This window comes from Achroia grisella, unplaced genomic scaffold (genome assembly GCF_030625045.1).
Source record: "Achroia grisella isolate CSIRO2021 unplaced genomic scaffold, CSIRO_AGI_Agris_v1 utg821, whole genome shotgun sequence".
Lineage (NCBI taxonomy): Eukaryota > Metazoa > Arthropoda > Insecta > Lepidoptera > Pyralidae > Achroia > Achroia grisella.
In genome coordinates, this window is record NW_026713035.1 from 2,018,290 (window position 1) to 2,032,091 (window position 13,802).

A 13,802-nucleotide genomic window follows, 5' to 3' on the forward strand; every position below is an offset into this window, starting at 1 on the left:
AATTGCAACGTAATGTACAATAGACAGCTATATAACAACATGATCTCAATGGTAGATACATTGTTGATCTATATGTATGACTGAAAATCCAGTTAATAAAAAAACAGAAACTCAATTTAATCTTATATTGAAAGTTTTATAAACTTTCAATATAAGATTTTTTAATGTTGAAGATTACATTTCACAATTATTCTTTATTATAAACATCACTCACTCAATAGGCTGTATTACTATTTATCTTCCATTGAATCTTTATACGTTTTTATTTAGTTTCCCATGTTCATCTCGTGCCGTATGAATGTAGACGAATATGTCTGTGCATAATTTACCATCTAGCTGCTGCTTTTAACACTGTCGAAATATCGGTAAATTAATAAAAACGAATAAAAAGCAAAGATTGAAGGATTTCTTTAATATTACGTGTAAAAAATAACATCGTTAAGTTAAAAAAAGTAAGGTCTTTACTAAAATAAACTTCTATTAAAACTTCGTTATCCACATAAAATCACACGCATTTCTCCGCCCTTTTATCTCAAAAGAAAAGTAAATCTTAAAGACTTATTTACGACTCTGTTGACACTCTGTGACGTTGAACGTTTTGATTGATAAAATTGAGAGAAAGATAAATTGGAAAGTATTTGAAAGTTATGCTGCAGTAATAATCTATAGCCATCAATAATGAAAATGTAGCATTCAATATACTTCATCTTGAATGAATAAAATTGTTAAAAAAGTGCCATTTTGCATAAACATTTTGAATTATATAAATCGGCAATGTTTAATCTTTTAAGAAATGTATCTTATGTGAAATACTTATTTGCAACAAAATTGAGTAATAGCACCTAGGACATTTACCGCCAGCTTTCTGAATGTAGATATCTAATTAATTTTAGATATAAATTATTATAATGCAGACAAATCTATACTCCATCTTCCCATCATGGAAATGCCGGAAAACGAAATTTTATAAAAAGTAAACTATGTGATTTTCTCACGCAATGAAATTACAGGCATAACGTTTTAACCTGTGGCGACTGGTCTGTATTATTCTTCTCAGCTCAAAAGCACTTCAAACTGACGGTAGAGTTGACATAACATAAGAGTCTATCATAGTAATAATATTTTGATTTGATTTGAATCCTTCAGAATGGCAATGCATGAGCGATATCACGAAGATCATAGGATAAAGCGTTGTATGTGATCCCGTACTTGTATGTACAACGGTAACCACTTACCATAACGTGGTGCTATCGCAGAATACGAGAATCGAAATTACAACCGCCTGAGCCAAGGTTCGAACTCCTACGGTCTTATTACAAAAAATCTGTTAAAACTCGGACGAAACGTGGGCTAAATGGTCGTGGTTTAAACCATTCCTAAGGTTAATACTTGGAATAAGCCTAACATTATTACGAATACAGATCTAACAGAGGACTACTTAGTACTACTTAGTACTAGTATATTACATACAGAAATCAGTCACTCATGTCTGTTAGCGTACAATTACGTTCCGTTTTACCAGAAAACTGAAAAGATCGAAAATAATATTACTTCAAATAAAAATGTATAAATTAAAAATAAATTTATTTCTATTTATCTATGTCTTCGTTATAACTATTTCATTAATATATAATATTTGTTAATGTACTATTAGGCTGAAAATCAGTTTTAAATTACAAGTAGGAGTCCTATACGGAGAAAAGGAATGACGGGATATTTTTATTGGATCGATTCGAATGGTGTCTATTTCAAAGTCAAATGAGTGAAAAAATAACAATAAACGTCTTTTATGTATTTTTATTATCGTAAAATTAGCTTTAAATATATTTAGTTAATATATTTTTAATTTAGTTAAAATATTTTTCGAAAAACAACAACTTTCAATACAATTTTTAAAATGGAGTTTCACTTTTTGCATTTAGACCACTGTTAAACTAGGGCCATCGCAGGTCTAACTTTAGACCATAGACGAATCACAGTTTAGAGATAAACTTCGTTTTGTAATAGGGAATACTTTGGTCAACGGTTTATTACTAGTGCTAAACCAGGTTTATCTTTTTGTAATAAGGCCGCTAGTGTTGCTCTCAGACTAAAGTCCTGTGAAGAAGTGAAGTAAAGTCGGATAGACCAAAAAAAGAATACTGTCCCTAAGTTATCTGACGAATCCGTCATATGACCTTCAGCCGCTCCATAAGTCTCTCCACGGGTTTGGAGTGCCATCTACACTCGTCCGGTGAACCTGTAAACGCCACTTGCAGCCAACAGCATAGTAGACCAAAAAAAGAATACTGCCCTAGTCCCAGTTAACTGTAGATATCTGACTGAATTATGACTATTTTGTTAACCTAAAAAATATCCTCATATCAATATTAACCATAAAAGATAACCATTGCAGTGTAAGAGCGTTCAGAATATATTGTATATGATGTAGGGATCTTTGAGCATCACCCGTTGCAGACAAATATACACATTGCACGATAATGGGAGGATAATGGATATTTTCCATTAAACTATACTCGTACTAAGTACAGTCCACTATTTATAGACTAGTTTACTTGGAATAAATACTCTTATCAAGTATACAACACTAACCAAGGTAACTTTACAAATTTCGAACAGCCGATTCAAAAGTATAATAAACCCTTTAGTAACTACAATAACCTACAATAAAACTGATTATAAAATATCGCCAATAACATTACAACTGATTTACCAGTATCTTTGTAATTATATTATCCATACTAACGCGAAAGTATTTTTTTCAGTTAACTTTTCATGATTTTAATGAAATTACATTGTAACACTAGAACAGTTAGGTAAAATTAAAGTGTATCTACAGGCTATGCAATGGAACTCTTACACTGAAACTGTAGCAAATGTAAACATGGTTTTGAAATGTTCCATAAATAGGTAGACAGCATTTCATATTACGAAAGCAAATATCGCCAGAAGCACTAAACACATTGTATCAAATTATCAAAGGTATGAAATGATATTTACATGTTCACGATTATATGAGAACGCGGTTTAGTTAGTACACAAACAATTATATTACACTATAATGCTTTATTTAAAATTATTGAAACATAAGTTTTAATATAAGTGAAATAAGTAGAAAATGTTATATGTATTTAGTAACAAACACTAACACGCAGTAACCTAAATAAATCTTCCCTAGATTGGTTTTTTAATGGACGGTAATTAAATAATGTACTCGCTTGCGTTAAGGATTTACACTGCTGGGCCACAACTGGACGACGATAAGATGTCGGTTAGGTCAGAAGAGACTTAACCACAACGATTTTCAGGATTAAGAATCGATCTAGCCGTTACAGAGATTAGCAAGAACAAACAGACAGACAGACAAAAAAATAAATATTCATTTGATGTAGATACCGTATATACTTTATATGCATTTCGTTAATTTGATATTATAAACAGACACTTCAATATTTTATTTGTGTAGTATATACATCACCACTTTATAGGGTTCATCCCTAAGAATAGATTCGCCTACATAAAGATGGGACTACAAAAATCCAATTTCAATAAAAAACCAATAAAATCAACTTGACCTTAATTGCCACTGGTAGACAGCGAAGAGCGTTTGATTGAGATTTCATCTACGACTGTGATTAAAATTCTATGATTACACTGTCTTTATATATTTATGTGGTATACTCATATAATGTACTACACCGTATTTATTCTCTTATTTTATCAAATCACAAAATATTTTTTTAGCGTGTTTTGTATCTTTCATCATGTATTTTCATACTTTCTATAGAAATAAAATGAGTACCGTGCGGATTTACGCTCTTTAAAATAAACGTTTTATACATACTTATTCATTGAACATGCAAACCGGCTCTGTACTTAATGCTCCAAATTTAATAAAGAGACAAACTTATTTTATTATTTACTACGTATTACATACGTTTCGAGCGGGTATATAATAAATTTACACAAAATGTGTATTATACATCTAATCCTTACTCAGAAATTATTCTGCAAATGTATGAATATGCTTTAAAATCCGTTTACTTTTTGAGACTATCACGAACAGACAGACGAACAGGGGGTCTTTTTGTTTTTTAATATCTATCTGTATAATATACGAAAACATGTAAATAAAACACCTTGTAAGTCAGAAGAATTTTTATTAAAAGTACGATTTCTTATTTAAATGAGATATAAAATTTTAGATCATTATTTTCAACGTCAAACTTCAAATATTATTGCAGGAGCTTTTGTCTTCATGATACTTAAGTGTGCTCTCTACTAGCTTAGAAGCGAAATGAAAAATATATTTCGTTTATTTTTTAGAAATTCAGACATTGATGTATTATACGTATGATGAATAGATAACATGTAGTCATATTATATTACAACTAACTCTTTCTTGCAGCGATGCTCACGTTGAATATATATATCCTATAGTAATCGCTGATAATGTAAGTATCACTATGTGATTTTTTTAATTAGATCCATAAATTTTCGAGCTTATCTATAATAAAGTAATAAAAATAAAAAGTTATTTACTTTTTAAAATATTAGTATACTTAGCAAATAATTGGAGATTATGTTTTTTTTAATTTCATAAACCGATAGTAAATGTATGTTAATATACACTTTTTGTTCTGGACTAAAGAACAGAAACAGGAATGTACTAGAAAATGCTACAAAAACCGTGTCTATCTGGAACGCTAAATACATGACTGGGATTTGATTGATATAAATTATTTTTAAGGCTAAAATGAGAGACTACTTTGCGTTTTTTTTTTATTTGTTTGTAATGGATGAACTCGATAATATGTCACTAGTTTAAAAAAAAACTTTCATCTATAGAAAGTCCCATTATTAGAGAGTAACAAAAGCTTAGATATACGCTATAACGTCGAGCGATACAAGTAGTTCTACGATAAAACGGTTCAGTTTACACCAATCAAATTAATAAATTAACAAAATCACATCTTGTATTCAGTTCGTTGCCTGAGAATTGGACAAAGCCAGAACACGAGCGGCAAACAAGATGATCCGTTTAACATTTATTTGTGTACTTACGTGCACAATCAGCCCCTGGTACGTGGGTTCCCGATCCTGTGAACAAACAAAAGAAAATATGTAGTTTCTCTGTATTTAACACACACCTGGCATGGCACCAGTGGAGGTTGATAGGAAGAGCATGAAGCCTATTGAACGCTAAACAATTATTAGTATTAATTAACTTTAAAACTGTAATAATATAGTCTGCGTATATTAGGGACATTGATTGTTGTACATTTATAATTAGTATTTAGTGTTTTAACAAATTTAATATTGAATTTGATTTTTTACTACTATTGTTTACTCTTCTGTGTATTGTTTTATATATTGTATATTATTTCAAGGTATAGAGTGTATTAAATGTAATGGATTGAGGGACCATGTTAGGCACATTGATAATGAAATACAAGGTATAATCCATCACATTTAAAATTAATATTCTTGTTGCTAGCAACTGTCATGTCATACGTGCAACTGTAATGAAATCAAGACTAAATTATATTTACTGCAGTATATTCCTAGTATATGAATATCCCCAACAGCTTAATAGCATAGATTAATTAAATGAAGCATAAATTACTTAAATGCTTGTTGTTTTTATTTTACTTATAACTTTAACTGATATAGTAGATATAAAAGATTATGCGTCTTTTGCTATCGAGTGAGACTACTATACAAGCATGAAGAGCAACTATTAACACAAACATTACAAGCCGTAATAAGTTTCAAGGCGAGTCAAATTATCCGTATAGATCGTTATCTCATTCATGGGCTCAATGAACACTTTAATATACCTTAAACTGTTTTGCGCCGTTGGTTGGATATAAAGCGGTGCCATTTCAACCTATTACAAGAACAAATAAAATTAAATCTCCGCGAACAATTACAGTGAATTCGGTTTAGTGGTACACTTTATAAGTTTCTGTTATAAAGTGTGCTAAACACTAAAGTTTTGAAGTAATTATTTTAAGTGATATCTATAAAATTATTTATTACAAATAAACCAACAGTTATGTGCCGTTAGTCGACATAAAGTGGTAGTACTTCAAACATAAAGCTTTTAAAAGCTCTAAAACTTCAACTTACGCGTATTACAAGAACGAATAAAATTAACCCCAACCGAATATTCAATAAACATCATGTTTTAGGAATATATAAGAAATATTACCACTTAGTGAAATTAATCATTAAATTTTATTACTGTATCTAGAAATACACTATATTGTGAATATGATAATGGCGATGAGAACGGTGATCTATCTACGAGGTAATTCAGTTATTACTTAATAATGAAATTTGTTTAATATCTCCTCCATATTCTACACAACAAACAAACAGTGTATAACAAAAAGTCAAATTAACTTATTTATAATTTAGGTCTCTCATTTGGTAACCTATTTTTTGTTAACCTATTTATGTGAGATTCTAACGAAAAATATTCTATATAAATTATTTCATGAAGTTTATCTACGAGTATTATTAACTGTCTAATTAGAAAATTATATATATTGTATATACACATTATACAGTTTCAAAATATTTTCTACTTTTATATGAGCCCAAAACGAACTGATAAGTTAACTAGACCACAACTGGATGTGCATTAAATAACGGATATTAATACTATGCAAGCTACCCTTGGCACTCCTCATGAGTTTACATTCTTTTTCACTAATTTTCTTCGTTAATCCGAAAGCATACCGCTTAGGAGACCGAACCATACCATGTAGATCAAAATAAACATCTGACCGAAACAGACCAAAACAGAATAAGCACGGATTACTATTTCACGACAGAAATACATAAGACAGTGGTGCTTACCCAGGCGAGTTACGCAAGGGTTAGGGATTTAGAAATTCAACGCAAAATTTGGTAACTACAAACGAAAAGCTATTCACGCAGGGATTCTCGGGGCTCGACTATAGATAGGGCCGGATTTAATAAACGTACCTTTTAGATAACACGACGTATTAATAAAGTGGCGATTAATCAACCTAATGGTACTTTAGTTGAATTCATTAAGCGCTTGCAGATTAGATCTGTGATACAGGAACGAATTGTATCTGAATTGAGAATATCTAACAAATGTTAAGTAGAGTCGCTGCTTAGTGCTACTGGTCGATTGACAATATTTTTAATTGATAATATAGTTTTTGTTTTGAATTCCCAACAATTTTATTTTTCTTTGGCTTAATGCCGAAGAAAATAGTTAGTTAATTTTATTTTGTAAATTCTTGATCTCATTGTGTTTTGTATGATGTATTGTTTGGTATTTTTTCTATTAGTTACTCATACATATTTTTCGTAATTGGGATATCATTCCTGTACCTCTACAGAATCCCACACACTGAATCTGGTCATATCTTAGAAATTATTTCCCTTAACAAATAACTACAATTCTCGATTATTACAAACCATTTTATTTAGTTTTACAAACAAGAGACGATGTTTGACTCATCTATTCATTAATAATAAGAAGAAGCGAAACGACCATTTATTTCATAGATAGCAATACATCTTCTTAATAAATTGTACATATGTGTACGTAGAGATTTCAAAGCAGTAATAATGAGATATTTCTTCCACAAAGACGTTCACCTATTAATCGTAAATAATCTGAAAGAAAAAGGAAAATAATTCCACAAATGATCAATTAAGCCCTGACCAATAGACATAACAATCAGTACAATAAGATATTAATGAAACATATTGAACAAGTAATTTCACAATCATAATTGCGAAATATATTACTGACGCTTTTTGTGTTATAAAACGCGTTTAATTAAATATATTTTATGGTATGACATAAATACTTTTTAACAATAGACAAGGCTTTAACGAAGGCCAAAAAGACACCCAATTAATGTTTACCTCTCCTCGTTTTAATTAAAGCACGCTACTGTGTGTACAGCCGTATTAACTGTATATCTGGTCACGTACACCTTGTATGCAGTGTGGGGACAATTAAGAAAGTTTAATAACTATATGTGAGCTTGAACGAAGTCATGTCAGAGAGGATAAGACGAGGGATCGTGTCGCAAGTTGAAAAAGGGGCGACAGAAAGTAGTACAAAATTTAAAAGTTCCTACAAATATGTTTGTTGACAGAGTGGAAATATCTATTGTAACCATTCGTTTTCAACCTCAAATATCGTAAAAGTAGACTGTGGTAAAGGGACCACATAAGCCAGAAAAGTTATATTCGTAATATAACCTTATACCATACTTCTACTATGTTTCTTCCATAAATTGTTTGAAGATACGTTAAAGCAAAAATTAAACTAAAATAGTTATGCTATAGTTCTGTTTCATGAGAGACACAAGAAAGTGAATATGTGCAGTACTAAGTGTAATTACGAGTATAGTATCAGTATTTTAGTTTAAGGTACCTACGTTGATTATTGCAGTACATAAGACTACCCATTTGCTGCCAAATGGAGTGATTCTGAATAAATAGGGTATCTAGACACTTATTGTAGACTATCACAAGTGCACATATGTATTCTTTATAAAAAGCCATCTTGGTATTTACCTCACATCACATGAGTAGTAAGTCACATATATATGATATCATTTAGCATCAGGTGAGCCGTTAGCTTGTTTGCCATTCCAATTATATGGAAAAAAGTGAGCCACTAAGGTAAAGATAGGTAAAATCATACTAACGAAATATTTATATTCTATACATACATATTTGATCTTACAGTAAAGATTTGTTGATACAACGAGATGGATTTGTCTTTCACGCCTCCAGAGAGTATACGCGTGATGCTATAAAATATTTTCTTTACAAAACTCCGTAACTTTCAGCTGGTTAGTTGCGTTCGATTCCGTCGTTTCGCTCCTGAGGTATCAAGAAAACGTTGGATGCTGGCGTGTAATAATATTCTGATTAAATATGACTTCCAAGATATAGATTTCCCATAGGGATAGTATACTTCATCGCTCATTCATTGTTTGGACACCACTTAAAAATTCTGCAAGATGGCAATCCCTTGATAAAAACAATATCTTATAATTTACTCTCGAAGATAATATGTTATTTCCAGCTGTTTTCACTTCTTTACATGCATGATTTTGTTAGAGCATCGTAGATATGTATTAATATCGGATTGTTATAATATTCATAAGTACGAATATCATGTATGTTTGGGTGATCAAGATATTACAAGCTTCAAGATTATAATAAAAAAATATTAAACTTACATTTTAGACTATTTTATTGCTAAAGATATACCTCGTCCACACCGCAAGTTTAATAACTTCTCTCTACACTGAGGTTGCGTGGTGAGATTGTTATTTAGCGATAAGGCAACCCATTTTCACCCATATGTCCTACTAACTGATGGTAATAATATATTTTTATCTTTTTGTATATATTTTAATAGTTTAAGTAACTATATTTTCAAGGGAAGGAAAAATATATAGTATAATATGTATATAATAAAAATTAAACTAATTGCTGTCATTACAGGGAATATACATATGTACTCGTCGTATATAAAAAATATATGAAAATATTCGGATATATATATTCTAATAGTAGACTCATTGTCTGTGTGTTTTTGCAAGTTTAATTGCAGTAATGGCTGAAATGATTTAGATGCGATTCCCTACTAGTTTATTGTGGTGAGCTTAATTTTAAATTTAGTGTACGTTTATATCTAATCAGTTAGCAAACAAAAAATTTTTACGGTTACAGGCGCAGGTTCAGATTTATTTTTTTAAGATAGCAGGCAGACAGACACTTATTGCCTGCCTGTAACATAACATAATACATTAAATAATTGCTAACAGGAACCTATTACGTTGAAAATAGAACGTAAAGCTTACATTTGAAAACTAAACACAACCTTCGGAAGTACCTTAATATTCATGTAATACCCAGTTTAAGAGGATTAGTGTCAGCGTACTTGTTTAACTTCAATTTACTGAGGCAATTTGAAGCAAAATTGTACAATAGCTTGGTGATATTCACTTGCGTATTAAGTAGGTATCTTTGTTACACATGTACCATAATACTATTGAGTGACAGGGATGGATGAACACTTTCATTCATCCTTGTTAAGTGTCAGGTGGCTACACCTGTGATGTATCTCATTCCATTCTGTTATGTACTTGTATCAAGTATATACTCGTACCTAGTCCAATCAGCAAAAGTAAAAACTTTCTAAGGTAATGAAGTCTTTTATAGGATTTTTTAACAAATAACAATTCTGGTAAACACAATTGGCGTAAAGAAATAAACATTTAATAAATTTTATAGTCACAGGGTTATAAATAACCTAAACATTATTAATAAAACCTTTTTTTTTTATGATAACAGAATACACATAATAAAATTAACTTTGCTAGTAGTGCTAGTATTATTGTAACTAATTTATTACTTCTCTTCTATTTTGTTAATTTAAGTGACTGAGACAGAACACTGAAATGGTTAAAAGAAATCTTAGTTGTATTTCTAGAATAGATTTTAGGAAATAAATATGATATCGCATTACTTTCACGTAAAAATATTATTTTATTCTTTGTAAATTTTACAAAGACTAAATTAATTATATACAAGTTAATAATAACTCTTCAAGGTAACAAGATATTTAATACATTTTTATGTGAATGATATCACAAAATGTTCAACATTTTATATTGAAAATTTTTACCGTCTCCCAACTCGGTCCCACAGGAATTATACTCATATCCTTCTTTTTTTATTATATAAAATATAAAAGATTCTTTCACAGTAAAAAAATGTCTTCAACGTTATGTAATTCATTCTGAAGAAGGTGAACATAATAAAACGTCGTTTGCATGGGTACCTCTATCTAAGTAGTTATACTTCAGCCGCTAACCAACTTGCTTTTTAAGTTGTATTTCCCTTGTGTGGCAGTGAAATCACAGAATAAGATAATAATGTATGAGTGGTGACGGGCATCATATGACAAGGAGATTTCGGAATGATGTTTCATGTAGTCGCACTTCTCATCATCACAAAAATCTGAACCAACAAGGGGTTTTAAACTATATTAAATGTAACGAAATCATAAAAAATTATTCATAATGTTTCTTTTGTGCATGTATCCAAGGTAGAATTAGTAGATTATGTGATATTTTTGCAAAGATTACCATCGTAAGTATATAGGAAATAATCTGACTGTAATTAGTCAGATTTTATACTGGAAGCTAAAATATTAAATCACTTAAAATATCGATTTTTAATTTAAATTATCCAAGATTCATCTCATGCATTAGATGTATTAACATCCGATGAATCTTGGAATAATTTCAATATTCAAATCTTGTTTTGCATATCTTTTTAACGAGTCGATGGTTGATTATCATGTACCTTCCAATTCATCAATTCTCGCCTATACGAAGAGACGCATTGATTCCCAGAATTGAATATTAAAGACCTTATATACATGACAATAGAGTCGTGTGCCAAAGGTGAAGGCCAAACATTGCCTACAACGCTACTGCTGCAAATTAGCAAGGCATAACAAACATAGTAATTCTTAGACGTATATCGTAGTATCGTACCACAGTTAGGTATCATAAAATATGATAGAACGAAGTGAACCCTTTTGGCCAGGCGCCAATGAGTACGCGTGTATAGCTTGCTCTTTATTCCGGTTTCAGTTCCTATGTTTACTTAACTTTCTACTGTTACAATGAATATTACTGAAATTATATCATCACTATCACTATTTTTCGATATTTCAACGTCATTTGAAAACGGCAAGTTAGCAGCATATAATAATCACATTTGACGTACATCTATAATAATAATGTGTCTTTCATACAGTTCACCATCTTAATTTTTGTATGTTATTTGTTGGCGGTATACATTCCGTACTGAGAATGTAGAAAGAAATTATTGCATTAAGATTGCAATTATTGTGCATGTTTTTTTATTTGCTGTGGGTGCCTTTGACATGTAATTTTAATGCCGTCGTTTCTTTCAAGAAAAGAGAATTTATAAATGTTAAGTACAATTCAAAGATTAAAATATGTTTGCCGTATTCTTCATAGCAAAACATAATAGCTCTAGAAGAGTTTGATCTCGTCGAGAAATTTTGAAAAGAGAAGAACGATCATATCAGAGGACAGGATAATATAGAGTTATTTAAAAGTTTATACAAAATAATACAAATTTCATTAAAAGAAATCTTTTAAGTAGTAAAATAGTATATTAATGAAAGATACTTTATTAAGATATTTTATATTCTATCACTTAATTACAAGAGTTATAGACCTATATTAAATATGTATTTATACACAATTTAATATTTCGGTTTGAATTCGCGAGATAATTGTAATTGGGTTACTCAAAACCATTAATGAGATAAAGGAAAGCCCGTGGAATTTGACATTTGTCTAATTTGCGATGCGTAATTAAAATTCTGTACTGTCATTAAATTTAACTGCTTGACAGATCTTCTTCCAAAATTCTAATATAATTACAAAGCAGTTTAACTCCTTTCTCCCGTTTAAAGTAAAAAAAAACAAAGATCTTACAACGCATGCATAATGACTTATTGCACTGTCAAATAAAAGAGATATAATCAGTAATGAACCTTAATCTCACATATTTCAGCCGCCGAGTAGCTTGTTTTGTTAGTTACGTCTTGGTTAAGAGGTGAGAAATTACAGAGTAATTACAATAGTCAAATTACAGAAAGAGAAACCTATATCTTAGTCTTCAGGAATAGCAATGCATGCGCATCGCGACTGTCACATAATAACATGACTGCTCATGTAGATAAACAGATTTGTATCTTCAGTACACACAAAAAGGTCCATCTACGAGCAGTATGCGTTACAAACGGATTAGTTTGCGACGGTAATCACATGCCTTAAGGTATACTATCTTGTTATCTATTCCAAACACACTATAATATTTGTGAAGTTATTCATGGACGTTTGATCATTTTACTCGTGATATAAAAATACATCTGCAATGTTACCCCTTTGCATAATGAAATTGTAAGTAGGTATATTGCATGCACATTGCACTTGTCTTCGTCCACGTGACACTGGCATATTGATTGATCAGATAAAACGAAACTTATGTCCTATGTTAACTTTGTGCCAAACACTACGTGTGTTTTGGTGTAGTATTGGTTTGAATTTGGTATACATGTAACTATATTATTCTCAGACGATACCAGTTTATATGACAAAATCACTCTCAATGTCAGTAAAATATTTATTAGTAAAACATTAAAATGAAACTCAATCATAAGTTATGACTAAGCTAAAACAATAACTTATATTTATTTGCATTTTAAACAATTACTTTAATTAAAATTCATTGATCATAATCCTACTTTTCATTGACATTTGAATTAATTTGCTTAAGAATAGGTTTCCTGTGTTTAATTGTTTGTGGAGTTACATTAAACGTTCCCGGATACGGAGCGTCGATTACTTACTTAATTAAATTTACAGTTTTGAAAGTGTAATTAGCGGTCTGCACGTGGTTTGTTATCTATTAAGTGACGAAAGCTTCCAAGTTTAAACGGACTAAGTCATTGAGATTAAAGCTTAAGCACTCTCATTCCGAAAGTCTGGTGACGCAATATCTATTTTAGAGAACAGTTATATACAGTTCTATATTTTTCAAATATTATTTAGGTACGAGTTGACCCGCGCAATTTCGCACTGCTGCTCTGCAGTTGATCCCAGCGTACAGATACATATCAACACTGAAAGAAATTTTATTTCGAACATATAGTTCCTGATATTAGCGCGTTCAAC

At 30.6% G+C, this 13,802-nt stretch overlaps 1 protein-coding gene across 3 annotated transcripts in view; it reads right to left on the bottom strand.

Annotated features, from left to right (window-relative positions):
* The window catches only part of LOC131852058 (angiotensin-converting enzyme-like), a 176,613-nt gene that overhangs the window by 62,577 nt on the left and 100,234 nt on the right, over window positions 1–13,802 (bottom strand). For all 3 annotated transcript variants that reach the window (XM_059202651.1, XM_059202652.1, XM_059202653.1), the window contains one exon: window positions 5,065–5,100. The gene's annotated coding sequence lies outside the window, so the exon portion shown is untranslated. The remainder of the gene's footprint in view (window positions 1–5,064; window positions 5,101–13,802) is intronic.